The 17,921-nt window shown below is 42.6% G+C and overlaps 1 long non-coding RNA gene across 1 annotated transcript; it reads right to left on the bottom strand.

Moving 5' to 3' along the window:
- Positions 1–2,270: 2,270 nt before the first annotated feature.
- Positions 2,271–8,599, bottom strand: LOC308176902. Its single transcript, XR_013938720.1, has 3 exons — positions 7,551–8,599; positions 6,187–6,327; positions 2,271–2,627 (listed from the first exon to the last, which is right to left on the bottom strand). It is a non-coding gene; the product is annotated as an uncharacterized lncRNA (long non-coding RNA).
- Positions 8,600–17,921: the final 9,322 nt, after the last annotated feature.

Below are 17,921 nucleotides of genomic sequence, written 5' to 3'. Positions count from 1 at the left end.
GTGTATTAATCAGAAACGCACACGGAAAGGCACAGGCTGAGACTAGTAATTTATATGTCTTGCTTTCTTCACAGTTTTTTTGAAACCTTAAGAAGAGGAAAACGCAGAGAAATCTGAATAAAAATTACCATCAGATGTCTGCATTTCAGAGAGCAGATCTGAGCAGGTCTCCCTGAGCGTGCCAGCCCTGCGAGGTCATGGTATCCTTAGGGCTGCACAAACCAGAGTAAAAACAGAGAACTAGAGCAAAAACCCAAAATAAGATACGCAGAGCAGGATGTGCTGGGAAAAGCTAAGCTTCTGGCTTGGCCAAGAGACCCATAAGCTAACCTGGCCAAGAAACCGTCTTTCAAATGCACAGTTTGGCTGAGAGTTTGAGGGTAAGGAACAGTATGCAGAAGACCCTATTCTTAATGGCCAGCTACTGTTTTGAGACCACAGACCCTGTCAGTACAAGCATACTAATCACTTTTGTTTTTTAAAACTCCTAATAAGAACGACAGCACAGGGAAATGCTATTTTACCAATAGGTAGTACAATCCATACCAATAACCCACCAAAGGCAGCCAGCATGCACCAATAACCTACCAAAGAAAAGCAGTATATGTGACCTTGCAGGACAGTCTGAGTCCCTACAACATCACGCAGACACTAGATGCCATAAGGATGAGGAAAAAACAACTTCAAAGGAACTAAATTCAGCTAAGAGTGTAAGTCATATTTTTCAATATGCCTGCATTATTGGTAACTCTTATGATCATGACATAGCATTATGCAGCCTCATATATGCCTATGCTAGATACTGTTAGGCCATCATTTGAGCCAGTAGAGCTGCTGTTCCATAGGCATTTCAATTATAAAACTCCTTTGCAGAGATTAATAACATAGCTCATGCTTTAAGCCAAGAAGCAATTTTTTCCCCCTTCAAAATTTCATTAAAGTCTGCTGATAGAGCAAAAAGCACAGTGACTTTTTTTTGTACTTTCAGATGCTACTTCCATACTCTCACTATAGAGAAATTATGCTCCAGGCAATTAGTTCTTAGCTGGGACTAGTTGTTCCTGACCTCTAACGTTTCAAAGGAAAACCCAGATCCTACACAACTCAAATACCACTGCAAGAAGTCTGTACAACAACAGTGATTCCCCTGCTATAACAATGGATATAACCTATGTAGCAGAACTTGTACTAGAACAGAGGTATCAGTCTCAATATGTTGACCATGTCTTATGCTGGATACAGCCAATTCCCAGTGATACAACATATTTAGACCTACTTCTGCAAATGACTACACACATGTTACAGACTTGAGCTGCACTGTGGAGTTTGATGGGTCTAAGATACTACCCCTAAGCACATTGGACCACTGCATTCCCTGACTGTTTTCCATCACAGTAATGGCTACAGACTATGACCAAAACACATTGCTACACCACTTCACATCAGTCCATGATTCCTAACGAGTGTCATTGTGATTTACTACCCACAGTGTGTTCAAGACGGTGGAAAGAAAACATCATTCGCGAGAAAGATCCTTCTAACAAATCACTGAGCAGTGACTGAAGCTATGTCTGGGAATCACCTCCCAGTCTCTGTCCCCACTGCACCTTCTTCCCAAAGCCTCCACCTACGTGGGCCCTGCTGGGACAGGGCCAGCTCCATGCAGGATGACCTTGGTCCTGCAAATGGGCAGCAGCAAGTAGGTTGTTAGCAGCCCAGTCCCATCTAATGTGTTCCCAGCACCAGTTTAAGTCCTCACTCCAAACAGCTTTTTGTCTTACAAGATGCCCTTTACAAAAGCCAACCACCTCATGGAGCCACCACCAGCATTATTTCTGATCTCCACTGTCCTGTACTAAAGGGCTGCTGTCCCTTAAAGACGTACCTATGCCTTTTCCACGCTCAGTTAATCTGGTGGATTTGGAATATTCTCCCAATTTTCTTTATTTTTTCCCCAGATCTCTGCCTTCCCTCTGAGCTTTTTTTTCCTGGGTTTCAGCGAGCCAAACAGCTAGATTGCAGAAACAATCATCTTTAGCTGAAGTGAAATTGAATCATAACATTACAGGATTCCTATCCATAAACATTCAATTCTCAATTTCAGCCTGTTTTGTCTTGCTTTGCCTTAATGGTCAATAGAAAGATTCTCTAAGACCTTGACAGGATAAGAGAAAACTTGTTAACATAATAACATCATCTCAGGGAATTCATTGCAAAGCTGCTGAGGGCTTTCGGCTCCTTACAAGCTGCCTCAGCGGCTTGCTCCTGAGTGGTGCTGGCAAAGATCTCATCTCCTTCTCCCAATAGGGTTTTGTAGGATGGGTCCAGAGCCATCTGTAAATTGGAGATTCACATTATTAGGTGAAAAGATGGCTGAATGCACACAAAAATACACCTGCTTCTAACAAAAATGTGCACAACCCAGCATAGAGTCAGAGAGATAAAATGCCCCATCTTTTATAACATGTCAGGGCTGGGGATATTTGCGTGCCTCACCTATATAGTGTGGTCTTTCAGACAACACCTCATGCTGACATATCTTGAATTAGTGTTCCAGAAAGCAGCAAAATTATAATTCTTTCTTCCTTTTTCTTTTCCTCTCCTTTCCCATCTTCTGGGTGAGAACTCTGCAAGAAGTGAAACATTTTGCTTCAGTAAGATCAGGAGTCAAAGAAGTCTTTGTGCCAAGAGGGGAGAGATGAGGTTTGTGATGTTCTTTGGGTGCCGGGAAGCTCCTGCCCTTACTTTGGAGACGCTCTCCAGAAAGCCAGGCTGCCAGGACAGACAGCCATTAGGACAACTGCACCAGGTGCTGTGCAGTGGCTGTCAGTGCTCTCCGGTGTGCAGGTCCCAAGGTCCTCTCTAGCGAAGATGTAAATCCCAGGAAAGGGAAATTAAACCTGGCTTTGCCTGGACTGCTGGCAATAAACCACAGACCTCCAGAGGGTGGTCTGAACCGCAGCTTGAAAATCTTTTCATCCGCAGCCCTTGCTGCTGACATTTGCATAATCTTTTAAACTATGCAGCCACAAGCAAAGGATGCTAAAGGTGAAGACTATGGATTTTTGTTCGTTTGATTGATAAGAAACTTACAGTGGGGAACAAGCAGACCTGTTATCTTTGCAACAGTCCAGCACGGCCCAGCATCATGCGAGGCTGACGGGCACAGCCAGCTGGGAAGTTCCACCCACAGCTGGACCGGCTCCGCATCCCACGTAACACAAGCCAGCCCAGCAAAGGCAAAAACACAGCTGTCCCCGTGTTATTAAATCACAACCTGAATATACTTTCACAAGTACAGTAGCTAGTTGTTTGGCTAATTAAACCATTAAATTATGCTGGAAAATAAACATTTGGAAGTTCCAAGAAAGACAAAGCCGTGAATACTAAGAACTCCCCAACTTAGCGTGATTGATTATACAAACAAACCCTATGTATTGAAGAAGTGTTACGAAAAAACATCTCTTTCATCAAGTTTTAAGCGAACAGTTGGGGGGGGGATTAATTAATTACGCCCTGAAACATTTTACTGATTGAATCTACGACCCCAGCTCTTGTAAGGTCATCTAATGATAGATTAGTGCTGCACAGAGTATCACAAATGGCATTTGCGCTGGGAAGCTCATTGTATGAGACGTCAGGTCATGTAAATCATAGGAAACAAATACAAACATCCATCAGAAAAATGCAGAAAGTCATTACAGGCAGCAGAGAAGAGTTGAATTATTATGCAAAATTTATTTTGACTATTAAAATACAAAGAGGTGACACAAAATTGTCCTTTAAACAAACATAAACTACAAGCAGTCTGACAGGAGGTTTTGTTTATAAATGTTTCATCTTTTCAGTGTACCATGGCTGTAAACAGTACCTGAAAAACAAAGGAGGGAAAAAACCCACACCACCAGCAAAACAATGTTTCGATATTTGGGTCTCCAGATCTTTTATTTTACTCAAGATAGAGCTAGTCTTCCTACATCTAAATAATCAATGCAGGATAGGAAGGAATAGAGTGTAATTACTACATGTGAGTCATTTGTTACGGATCCTGTCTGCTCAGAGAGAGAAAAGGCAAGCACTGCTTCTAGAGAAGCAATTATTTTTTTTTTAGGGAGATGCACTAAGCAGTTTGACAGAAATATGTGGATGCTCAAGAGCAGAAAACCAAGAAGCAAGAGATACTAAAACAGGGAGGTTACTACCACCCTCCAAACGTCCACACAGGAATCCACTCACTGGTTCTCAGTACCATGAATGAATCCAAACAGTGAAACAACTTCTTCTGGAGTTCATTTCCTTGCTCAATAAAATAACCCCTCAGGTGTTCTTCCTATTTCTTTTTCATTTGCTCAAAGAAGCCAAACTCATGCCCGTTAATAGAACAGATGAATGTATTTTTGGTTTGTCGACCAGGAAGGCAAATTCTGTAAGTCCCAAGTACAAGAAGAGCTAGACTCTCTAGCCATAACTAATACTGATAATTTTGAAGCACTATAAATAACAATCAAAGTATAATTCCCTCATATTGAATTCAAATAAAAGTATCTTTTTTTTTTTCTTTTTAAAATCTCACACAACATTTACAAGATAACCTTTTCAGAGCAATATCATAAAGTAGACTTAGATGGTCAGGAAGGAGTTTGGGAGCCTTTGCTCTGAATTGCTTGGCTGGTTTCACAAAAGATAAAATCAGGGATGGTAGGTCATGTTTTCGGGTGGAACAGATGCTTTGGTACTGAAACACCTCAAGGGTAGGTCTAAATCCCCCAGACTGCCCTGGAAAATCACAGCATGCCTTCCTGAGTGATGCAGGTTCCTTCCAACAGCCACAGGATGTCTAATGAGTCACATCTCCTCTTAGTCTTGTTCCATCTTTCACTATTGTAAATCACTCTAATCTCATTTTATGAACACCGCACAAGAAGGCAAGCACTGAAAATTACAAATAATAGGTCAAACTGTGATTTGTGAATAGGGAATGCAATATCCTTTCCATTACCTGGAAGTTGTTTGTATGATGGAAAGGAGGAACTGGACCTTACAATGAAACAGAATAAAATAGATTTATTGGATCTTTTACCATCTGAAAAAATGTTTACAGTGTTACTAATGTAAGACTGATTGATATCAATTGTACATTTCTTCTACTGCTGCTCCATGGTGGGATAAATTAGTATGCTCTGAACTTTTCTTGGGTAACAAGCCGTGAGTACCCGACCACTGCCAGTCTCAGTACATTCAGTACTGCCAATATAAATTGCCTAGTCCCTTTGCAACCAGATAAATGGAGTACAATTCCAGTAAAATAAACACAATTCCAGCACTGAAAGAAATTGCATCTGCTGGTGAGCCCTTTTCTATCAAAGCACAGAAGGGGGTTGTGACAAGAAGCTAAACATTGTTGTTGGAGGTGCAGTGAGCAGTTGAGTTCACCCAAAAACAGAGAAGAAAAATACTCTGAGATCCAGTTCCTCCTGGCCATATTTTTTTGGAAAGCACTGAGAGTACAGCATTTGAAGGAACCTAGTCAGTACCTGGGAAAGCCCCTGGCCTGGTGAGCAGTGAGCCCAGCAAACCTGCACTGACAGGTATAAGCACTGGGATGCTCCTATGGAAATGCAAAAACAGTGCAATAGGCGTAGGAAGGTTGGGGTGAGATAGTGGGAGTTTGCAAAAAATGTTTAAAAAGTCAATGCAATCAGTTGCTGTGCCATTTTGTACCAGGAAAGGTTCCTGACAATATTAGAAACAGTGACCTTGAACAGCCATGTACTTGGCAGGCATGGCTGAGCGGGGCAAAGTGTTTCCAAGCTGAGAACAAAGGCAGGTTTGCGGAGGTCTGGCTACCCCTGGGTGTTGTGACTGCCAGAGCTTCATCTGAACCACCTGGTGCAGGGGCACCCCAGGGAGAGCTTGTACCCCAGGGCAGTATGTAGGGGTAAACCTCTACAGAGGCTCTTGGGAAAGGGTGCGTGGTGTGATCCATTCCTCATGCTACAGCCCTTCCTGGGAAGCTGCCGCAGCCCTGGCTCACCCCAGTGCCCCACACGCTGCAGGTGCTGGCACAGACATCCCCACGCACCTGCAGTGTTCAGCTTAATAGATGGCACCACACCATGGGGGGGCTATATATGTCATGGTGCTACATCGTGGTGTGGCTTAATATATAATCCAAGAGGAGCTCACCTGGTGACATCTTTATCTTGAAAGCAGCAGCAACTGGGGTGTGCTATTTTCAGCTTCACAGGCTTGTTTTGAGCATCTCTCCTGCTGTTTCTTGAAGTCAATGCCCCAGATGAGTTCATCCCAAAGGATAAAGCAGCAATACTGGAGGTGAACACACAGGAAAGTGTCTGGAGTAGAGAAGGAGCTTGCTGGTCTGCCCCGACCTCTCCCAACACCAACTCCACACCCCATTCAGCAGCCCTCACCCCTTTGTCCCTGTTTGAAATGGGGACAATGCCAGGCACACGCTTGCTACCAGAGCACCCATCCCCACTACTGCTCTTCCAGCTTCGGACAACACTATGATAAACTATTGCCGTATTATTTTAAATGGGAGAGGCTTATTAGAGTCTCCTGTAAATCAGGCCTGAAATTGCCACTGTGGTTTCACGATAAGCCTGAGTCCTGCTGAACAGCTCATGCAGCTTCTGTTTGAAATTCCTATTTTAAAACCACTTTTGTGGCTCCCCCATGAAAGCAGTTCGATTTGCAGCCATACAGCATGGTACGGTGTGGCCCGCCAAGCTGGGAGAGGCTCTTTCCCTTTAATGACAGCCATCTGCAGGTTCCTATAACTTAGCAATGTTCCCAGCTATGATTTATGGAGGGTGCTTAGCTTTACGGTATAATCTTTACTATTTTACAGGGTTCCCTTTTTCTCAGTTAAATGTTGTTTTCTGAATAATTCCAAGCTGCCAGTAGGTTTACAGAGAAGAAAACCAGAATGAATCTCTCCTTGCTTTTATTTACTTCTATTTGAGTACTGTGTTTCTGCATCCATTTTGGAGATTTACAATGGTATTAAGTTTGCTTCCCTCGTCCTCATTTTATAGATTTCTGCTGCAATCATTTTGAAAGCCAGAAAGCTGACAGGAAAATTAGGAAATTAGATAGCATGTTCCTATTCCCTCCAGTGCCCTGATGAAGAAGTGAGGAAGAAAAAGAAAATGAAAGTGTAATAAATAACAGTATATACCCTGGAGTCCCCTTGCTGGTGCACCTCCTCTGGGTATCCCCACCGCATCCCAGCCTGCCAGCACTGCTCTGACCCTGGGAATGGTGGGCAGCTGAGCCCTACGGTGGCTTCGGGAGGCTCCTGCGGTGGCTGTTGAGGCAGCAGTGATCTGAGTGCCAAGTTCACAGGCTATTTGTTTATCTAATTTTAATTGCTAATGGTGGCCTGTAGTGCAGCAGCTCCCTGCGCTGAAGTTACCTCAGCCGAGTTTTCAAGATTATTGAAAATAATCACCCCAGAAAGAGAGAAGTGATGGCAGTAACCATAGGATTTAGGGGTGATGATGGGGTGGGATCCCTGTGTGAATTACCATGCATGAATTGGAACACCACATGAATACCCTGAGAGCACAGAGGAGCCTCATTGATGTTATGTGCTGGACTCATCCTGCATCACTCCAAGCATCAGGGGGATTGCAGAAACTGCTGGAGGAAACATTTTTTCTTTCACTTGAGCTTTACTTTTTGTCTGAGGTGGCCACGGTGGCAAAGTGATGCCCTGTAGAGACCCTCCTGCAGCTCATCATGCACAGGGAATTGCGTTAATTTGCTCCTGCACCACCAGCTTGCTAGGAAAACAACCTTCAAATCAGCACTTCAAATCATCCACAGGACTGCATGGACCTGACTTTAAAACCTTTCAAATCAAAATAGGTATGCTGTGAATTGCAAAGGGTTGCTTATCTAGTGACGAGCAAGGGCTGGTTATCTCACAGGAACTGGTACCACCTGCAGCCAGTGACAACCTCATCCATAGCATGAGCAACATTCGTCTAGTTGTAGGTTTCTGTTCTGTTTTAGCTGCTAGTTGTTGCAGGCAAAACAAAAATACTGGAAATCATCCCAGCAGGTCACAAAGCTATCTATTTTTTCTGATTTCTTCCCACATTGGATTACAAAGATGAGTTTTTAACATCGTTTGGTGCTGTTTCCAGTGTTGTGCCAACTACAGAAGTGATTTGCTTGCTCATTTTACCCCCAATACTGTTGATTTTCCACCTACCTTTAAAATCTGACTCATCCATGTTGCATGATACACTGGCCTTGGTTCAGGTTAAGAATAGGTATTTTCATTTAAAGAGAGAGAACATTCAATCCAACTTTCCTGCTCTTTATGGAAACATCTGCAAAATGAAGCAACAAAACACATCAAAACACTGAAATTGCCCGTTGAGTGAAATTCTGAAATTGCATTCTGCCATTGTCATTTAGCCCAATAAGTTAGAAAGAGATTCAAGTATAGTTTTTATTTTGTCTTCACAGACTCAAGTTTTATACAACATAAAATATAACTTTATATTAATGGTTGATATGATATGCAAATAAAAATGTACCTACTTCTTACTGCACATACTTTTTACATTTGTTTGTTTTTATATCTTAAAATGCAGGTTTAAAAACTCATTTAAATTATAATATAAATTATACTCATTGGGTGACTTGTACTTTGATTTGACACTTGATATTGCGATAGGTAAGGGAGCATTTTCTACTGCTGCAAGTATATTGAATATAAAATATAAAGGTTAAAATGAAGGAAAAATGTAATACAAATAGACTAACAACAAAGTAAAGAAAAATCAAACAGGCTGCTGGCTGCAGCATGGTAGCCCAGCTGTCCCAGCGAGACAGCCAGCTGGGCAGCAGGCAAGGAGGCTGGGCAGATGTCTGGCTTCTGCTGATGGCTTTGATGGCATTGACGTGTTCCCACAGAGCATCTTGATACCATCGAATCAGCATTTTCCAAGAGAAAGGGGCTCAGAAAACTATTCTGCTGGAAAATTGTTGACCTGCTGTATTGGCGGGTGATCTTTCAGCAATACAGCTGAACATTGTGCTTTAAAATAAATAAATCAAGCAACAAACCCTCTTCTCCCCAAACTAGGAGTTTGGTGCTCTTCCTCTTACATTACAAGCGATAGTCATCACCTTCACATCACTCATGATGACCCAGACCTCTACCCTTTTCCCCTTCAATCTTGTCCTTTGCAGGCAAGAGCCCTAAACATATTTAGCTTTTCCTTCCACAGAGGCCAGTCCTTACGTCTAACAATCTCTCTTGCCTTCTCCACACCTTCTGTTGTTCTCCTATGGTATTTCTGCAAGGGGCAACCAGATCCGCAGGCAGGATTTGAGGTGTGGGGATTTAGCCATGGCATAACAATGCTTCTTGTTCTCAGAGCCTTCCTTCGCCCTCCCCATGGCTGTGAGAATGGTGCCAGCACTTGGAGCAGCTGCAAAGGTGCCAGAACTCCTTCCTGCTAAGGGTAAGTGCTAATTTAAAGCCCATCGTTCTATATATGTAGGTAGACCTGTTTTAACAGGGGCATTAATTTGCACTTACCAGTGCTGAATTTCACCTGCCACTTTATATCACACCGCCACTTATTTCTGTAAATCATTCTGCAAACTGCTGCTGTAGGTCTGGCTACTCTGCACAGGATCTGTGTCACCTACAAACTTTGCCACCTCACCACTCATCCCTTTTTCTGGTTCCTTTCTTTTTTGGGCAGTGTCCAGCCCAGATACATGCAGGATTTCTACTGAAATTTCTATCCATTGTGAAAACAGATCTAGGTCTTGATTCCTAGTCCTTGTTTCATACCTTTTACCAGTCCAGGAGAAGATCAATCTTGCGAGAGCCTAGTCCTGTTAAGTCCACTCAGTGATTCTCTATTTTAGAAGCTCTTTGGATACATAAAATAGGTCTCTAGTTCTAATATACATCATCCACTGTCATCCTGCTGGCCTGCTTTCTGGTGTATTTGTATGATTTTTGTAAGCATCAAATGAGCAATAACTGTTTGCAGATAGCGTTGAGGCAATATATATTTTTTTAATTTAATGTTTCTTCCAATTTCTTCTCACCCTCTTTCCTCATTCTTCCATATCATTACATTCTTTTAAAGTGAAATACAGCTCTTCTAGGATGTTTTTCCATAAGGATGCTGAATTTGATAAGAATAGCCACTGCTAGGGAGTAGCTCATTTCTGGTTATATCTTCAGTGAGATCCTCAGGTATAAATCAAGAGTTGCTTCTCCTCACCTGGTCTTTCTAATTGTTTCAAATAAAATAGGTGTCTTACGATATTTTCAAACCTGGCCTATGTCTCATGACCCCTTGTGCTGTGGACAACTCTTTATGGGGAATACTGCAGTCCCCCATCGTTACCAAAGAAGGCGCTACTTTCTTTGCACAGTTTCTGAAGGTTTATAGGGTTTTAGAGATATTCAGAAAAGCCTGGGCCTAACAGAGCTGGGAAGGAGACTTCAAAGCTACCTTGTGGTTGTCTCAGCTTCAGCAAACCAACACCCGCAGCACGCTGGGGAGGGAGGGCAGCACGGTCCCGTGGGCAAGCACGCAACATTCATCTCCCGTCTGGTGAAGCGGGGCCGCTCTGTATTGACCAGGTTAGAATTAGAATTGATTTTCATAGAACGATGTTGTTGATCCTCTTGGATCGCGTTACTTCCTTCTCTGGTTTCTTGTTTACTTTTCAACAAAGCTGGAGCTTTCTCCACCACAGGTTCAGCTGTGTCCAGAGCTCCTGCTAAAGGTGGGAGAGATGGGGAAGGGGCTGCTGGCGCTGGGAAGCAGGTGATGAAATACTGTACAAATCCTTTCTAGTAAATCAGATTTAATACTTTTATGCTATTACAAGCTCCATTGAAAACAGTGCAAAAACTCTTCGTAAATCTGTCCCCTAGGTGCCTTATGTCTGTATTTATTCTGTCTTTTGAAATTCATTCATTTACCCAGTTCAGTTTTAGCTTCTGGGTGTTAGTTTTTATCCAACATGATTTAATTTTATACTCAGGATTGGGCTTAAAGCTTGCACCATGAACTAAATAAGTTCATTAAATGCTCTAAGTTTCTCTGGTTACAAGTATAAATTCATCAGCACGGAAATAATGACATCTTAAACCTATTAAATTTAAAATATCTTTATGCTCAACCCCAGAGCTCAGATATGCCAACCAATGATAATCAAATGCCACCCAACCACTCAGAAATTCCAGGGAAGAGAAAATGAGCTGGCTTGAGTATGCCTGTGAGGCAAATCAGACTGTCAAAATCCTATCATTCTTGGGAGAAATTTACATAGCTCATATTAAACACACCAGAGAGACTGGGAACCCAGAGTAATTAAATGCTGGGAGGAGGCATGATACTGGACGTGACATAGCCAGGAGGCCTGGCCCCAGGGATGGCAGTGCAGGAGAGATGCCCAGGGCGAGCTGGGTGGCACAGGGAAAGGGGAAGCACTGGGCTGTGCACCCACGAACTCCTTTCTCTGTAGCAGATGCCTCTGGTTGCAAACAGCACAGGAGGGGGTGAACCCAGGGTGCTGCGGATTAGGAGCTGCCACCAGTTTACACCATCAGTCTTGGCTGTAATACATTAAAGCACTAATAGCTGCCTTGCACTGAATCCCTGGTCCCCAGTCCCAGAGCACAACTGCACTGCAGTTTTGGTGTTTTTTTTTTTTTGGTTTGTTTTTGTTGTTTTTTTGTTGTTGTTTCAAAAAGGCAATTGCTTTTGTTTAACACTGGTTTACAGCAGATAGACCCTGTCACTGTACAAAACATAAGGGACCTTAATCCTCCTCTTATTGACATGACATACCGTAATGGCTTCTTTGGTTACCTATCAAGTTACTGTGTACTTAGAAAGCTTTAATCTGTAGATTATTTACTCAATAGACTGTAACGGCTTCGCATAATAGCCCATAACGGCTTCCAGCAGTTATGGTCTATTGTGTCACAGGGAGTTTGTGTTGATTTTTCCCCCCTAAATCTAACTCAAAGCATCTAAGGTAATATATGGTATTGTGCTGGCCTAATAAGAAGTGCCTACACTCTCATTTTGTTCAATTCTTTTGCTTTTAAAAAGTCAATATCAAGAATAGCATTTGTTTTCAGAAAAGAGCAAGAAAAATAGAAAGCAGCCCCTGCCTGGAGGCTGGGAAGGCATCCTCTCCTCCACCGACCAGAGAACAGAACTGCAGTCATCACCTCCATCCCTGATCTTGTCTTGCACCATCTCCTTCAGTACAGGCTGAAGGGCTTCATTCGGGCTGGTCTCCCTTCCCTCTCCAGCTGTGGACTTTCACAATACCTCTAAGAATTTTGTAACTCTTGAAGCTTCTGTCTCATGGCCAGAAGCGGGCAGAAAACTCAGAGATAATGGAGGCTGAACATAAGCTACACCCCCTTGTGCTCAGAAATTACATTAATGACGTGCAAGCTAACCTACTTCCACAACTTTCCTATTTACTTGTTAGCGTCAACAGTGACAACAAGGGTAATAATGCCCCATGAGAAGTTGTAATAAAAAGGGAAAAACGTATATTCAAGACTCCATTATCCAGGCTTGGCATGGGTCTGGGTGCTGCACATCTAGAAGATGTCACGTAAATGCTGGCTGCCATGTACACAGACTAAGAGGCTTAATTTCCATATACTGTCCTTATGACAATTACAGTAACATTAGATCATCAGACTACTGGCCATTCTCTGCACAAATAGGAAAAGGAAAGAAAAATATACGGATGAAATTTTTTAAAGGCATTTTTAATTCTCATTGTCTTTAAGATGTTCAGAATTTGAAGGACATTTCCCACCAGGTGAAAACAACTTTAATTTTGAGCCTAACTGCTCCAAATTGATTTGATTTCATTTAAAGCCTAGCTAATTAATTAAAGCCACTTGACAATGCCCCTTTAATGTTTAACCAAAGAGCACACTGTACTCCAACTGAGCTGCTAAATGTTTATGTCTTATTAGCAGGGATCCCAAAGCTTAGAGAAAAGGGTTTCCATGCAAGTTCTCACCACATCTTTTAATTACACCTAAACAACTCATCTCATTATAGTTCTACTATGGGCTTTGCTCATGAGAACACCCTGCCACATGCATTTACCAGGTACAAACAAGGTACACACACTTATGCTCACACATCTCTCTGTTTTTAAGTGGAAATTCCCCAGCTGAAGACCTCAGAAAGTCACTCTGCTCCTTTTTTGGCACAGTGAACACCAACGCTTGTTTCTACATTAATTGCAAATATGAAACAAATGCATCATTAAGACTTGCATTAAAACCAAGTTAGTATCAAGCAATACGTAGATTTGTTCCTGGTAATCAATAAACTCAATTTATTGAAGTTAATTTAAGAATTTAAGAATTAAGTTAATTTAAGAATTTAAGAATTAAGTTAATTTAAGAATTAAGAATTTAAGAATTTAAGAATTAAGAATTTAAGAATGAAGTTAAAGAATTAAGAATTTAAGAATGAAGTTAATTTAAGAATTTAAGGGAAGAATTTAAGAATTTAAGAATTTAAGGGAAATTGCAAGTAATGGGAGCCGTGGGCGGTGTGGGGAAGGGTGCGAATGGCTTTCCCTGCAGGATCTTTCACCATATGCTTCTCCCCATTTTCCCCCAGAAGAGTCGTGCACGCACTGGAGAGCCGCACGGGCTGAGTGCTTCGGGTACCCTGCTGAGCTCACCCCTTCCAGCCACCCTCCCTGAGCTCAGGTCTCCATGCAGCTCCTGCCCAGGGATTTCAACAGGCAGAGCCAGGCCCTTCAAGCCAAATTTTTGTGTGTCTCCCCAGCTGAAGGGGCGAGGTGCCAGTGCTGGTCTGTTAGACAGGGGTGGGATGGACGTTCAGCAGCTTTGGTGGCGTTTTTCCACAGTGACGGATTGATCCCTCCCTGCCTGCAGATGGTTAGTCACACAGAGCAGGAATAACGCCAAATGCAGAATTCAGGTGCCATCAGATCGGGACTCCCTTCTTACCTCAGTCTGGGGGCTGAGATGATAATTTGCTTGCACTTGAGTAATTTTTGAAAATATAAACAACATCTTGCCACATGCTGGCCTTTTTCTGTTTACTGGGTTTTATTTCACTTCTGAAGAAAGCCCATAGAGACAACAGAGGGATTCTGCAAGAAAGTATTGGCTGAACGAGTGAAATCATTAATGCCAGCTCAGGAGTCCTAATTGCCCCAAATGAGTTACAAGCTAAAATAGCCTGGCCCAGTTATTAGCAGCCAGCAAACCCTTAAGAGCCGGGCATTGCAGCACAGAGAGGAGGCTGCATGTGAGGCACCATTCTCAGCCCTTTCCCTCTCCCCGTTGCTTTTCTAAACAACTCCGTTAGGATTTATACTGTCAATATGGGATTATTCCCTATACTTCTATTTCTTGTTCAAATGTATAGAAATTAATTTTCTGGTCATAATTTCAGTACCTCTGGGACATTAGCAGGATGGAAGTAAAAATAGAACATCATTACAGTGTCAGGTAATGCGGATGAGTGTGACTAATAACCTGAGTGTCATTGATTTAATAATCTAATAACGTCTCTGCACACTCAGCGCTCAGACTCACCGATTGCAGATCAAGATTTAAACCCAGCTGCAGCTGCAGATTAGAATCAGCACCTCAGCTTTGGGGATCAGGACCAATGATAAGCAACCCACGGCTGGTATCCAAAAATGAAAGCAAGGGAAGGAGCCGGATAGCATCTGCAGCTCGCGCCGCAAGGGAGGCAGGTTTTCCATTCCCCTGGGTGACAGCACCAGCGGGTCACAGCTCCCCAGCAGAGACATTTTCCTGTCTCAAAGAGACATGTTCAACAAGTAGGAAGGGTCTGGTAGCTTTCAAACAGCCGCTGGCCAACAATAACTTGGTCTATGGCGATCTAAAATGCAAAGGAAAATTGCATTAAGGTTAATTACGACACCAACTGGGAAAGGTCTGATCCATAGGCTCGAAATGAGAGGGAAGGGAGGGGGCTCTGAATCTGTACACAAACCTTCTAATTTGGGATAACCTGGATTACTCATTTGGAGAAACTGCACCATGACAGCCCTCAAGCTCTATACAAGGGAGGATTTCCTGGACCTAAGAGCATCCCTGCCATTCAGCCAGGCACACCCCTCGCCATCCTTTCACACCCTGGAGGGCGTACATTTAGGTACATTTACGCAGGCTAGGTGGCTGCAGGCAGCCCGGGGGATCAGGCTTTGCCCTTCCAGCACAGACCCACCTGTTGGGGAGCACAGCCCCTGCTGAGCACCAGCACTGGGTCTGGCGCCCCTGGACGGGTGGCGATAGTGTCGCTTCCCCAGCATTCCCAAGGACAAGATGACAAATGGCTGTCACCCACGCTGTCCCCCCCTTGCCACAGCGCATGAAACTGTGCAGAGATGCCAGCTAATGAGACATGACATCAGGTTTATTATAATTTGGTTCGAACAGGGACTATTGATCTTCTCAAACTGTGTGTGAAAATCCCATTCCCTGGCTAAGAATCTCCAGGCTTAGTGTGTTTGGGCTCTTCGTTTTTAAATATTTTTTTTTATTATTTTTTTTTTTATTAGCGCAGCAAAATTTGACTCTACCTGGGACTGCTCTGGCACCATGGAGGGCAAATGTGATTTAGGCAAAACCTTTGAACACAGTAGCTTCAAGCCCCATCCAGATGATTTTTTTTTTTTCCAGACCACATCAGTCTTCTCCAACACCACTTCATCTAAACATATTTATTTGTTTCCAGTTAACTTCACCGAGATAACAGGAAAACTCCCCAGGGAGTTGCCATAGAAACACCCAATGGAGACCGGGCGAGATTAGGGCAGTGGAGCCCGAAGATACTGTTAATCCTAAAAGAGATTTAGCCACAACTCTCCAAGTATCATTCTACTGGAAGAGGAGCAAAAACAAGACTTAAAATGGAAAATGTCCTGCGTGGTTAGAGATGGAGCAGCAGCTGACAGCTCCTCTCTCTGGGGATACTCAGCACCACAACGCAGCAGAAAAGCTGGTTCTGCCTCACTAGGGGTCAAGCAGGACCAGTGCATACTTTGCAAAAGCACTTGGGAAGTTCCTGCTTTGTCTCTTCCAGGTGCCTCATTGCAGGCAAACCCTGCAGCAGTAGTACTTTGCCCCCCCTCTGGGAAGCCCTGCTCCACAACTAGGGTCCATTTCTACTTCAGAAATTAATATCTGTGGTAATTAGCTCTTCAGTTGCGCAGCAAGTGACTCTTACACAGAGTCCCTATCACTGGGATTTTCCCAGATGTCAGCCTTTGGAAAGGCTCTCTGACAGCTTTCCAGCCTCAGAAAAGCTCTGCTGAATCTCAACAGTACGTGCGACTCCCGTCTGCAAAACTGTTAAAAATGTACCCAGATCTTTTTCAGCGCCTGGTGACATCGATAACCCTTTAAGCAAAGTAGTGTCCTTCTGCATAACGGACTGAGAAGGATAGGATTAAATCCAAGAAAGAAGTATAACGAGAAGTCAAGGAGCTGCCTACCATTAGCAACGATTTGAGTGTCAGGCAGTCTCGTTTCAGGCAATTTACCAGTGCTTTTGTCCAAGCTGTTCATTCAACAAAACACTATTATGAAAATAGATGTCATTAGAAGCACTTTTTAATATAGAAAATATTCTTTTTTATTTTTGCTATTCAAAAGTGTACTTAATCCCATTTTTCTATTAAACTCCGTTAATTTTCCTGGAGTTCAAACAGAAGGCCCTGACTGTAAGAAATTGGGGTCATGGTTTTCCTTATAGGGAAAATTTTGGGCACAGTTCCTGCGCTTCCTGCTATTTGATGCTCATACACACAAATACCGAGAACCATTAGAAATTAAATATCCTTTAACTGCAAAACAGAAGGGAATTCATCAACAATATTGATTTTTTTTTTCGTGCACGTGTAGCTCCTTTGGCAATTAGCTGTGGAACTGCTGTTTCTTTCCTGTGAACCAAATTTCAGTTGCAGTGTTTTCTGTATTCTAATAATAAGCTTTTGTTCGCATTATTTTTTCTCATGCAAATTGTCAGCCTGGATTTGCAGGCATATTTCTCCTGCAGCCAATGAGGTGGTTAATTAAAATGTACTCAGTGAGTCAAAGGTGGAGCTGATGAGGGAGCCTAAATAAAACAGGATCTTCATCAGGCAATGGATACACACATGCTTGGGAGCTCAGGGACAGACAGCCCTAGGAAACAGATAAAAACATGCAAAAACAGAAAACTCCCAAACCAATTAAAAAAACAATTGGTTGGGACCAAATACCTAAAATAGTGTTTTTTTGTTTTTTTTTTTTTTTTTTTGGGGGGGGGGGAATAATAATAATAATAAAAAAAAAGGATAATAATTTTAAAGGAAAAGAAACAGATAGTAGTTTTATAGGAAAAGCATATACTATAGACAAATATGTGCCTCTCACTCTAATTGTAAGCTGGGAGGTTGGCAGGGCTAGGTGGAATCTGTGTGTGTGTGTGTGAACATTTATCTTAATTGCATTCATGTGGTTGTGGGGTGATTTGATATTGAGATAACTGATGTCTGATTTTTATGTGCGTTTCTGACAGGTGTGAAGGATGCGCAGAGCAGGGAATGTATTGAATGTATGTACAAAGTTGTGGAAAAGGTTCGTGATGCCATAACTGTCAAGTATTAAATCTCAAAAAGAAACAGGCAAATTCTGCTTCTAACTAATTCTCATGTAAACTTGTAGCGTTAGTAGACGATACTCATTTCTTGGTTTATGAGCACCAGAGAGGCATGTCATAAAAGGGAGAAGAATACGATTAAAATTAACGTAAAATACCATAGGACGCATAACTTTCAAGTTTCTTTTGTCCAATACTGGGACT

The sequence above is a fragment of the Anser brachyrhynchus genome, assembly GCF_964034855.1.
Source record: "Anser brachyrhynchus genome assembly, chromosome: 13".
NCBI lineage: Eukaryota > Metazoa > Chordata > Aves > Anseriformes > Anatidae > Anser > Anser brachyrhynchus.
Note: the sequence above shows the minus strand (reverse complement) of the source record. Positions and strands in the feature narration are given on the sequence as shown.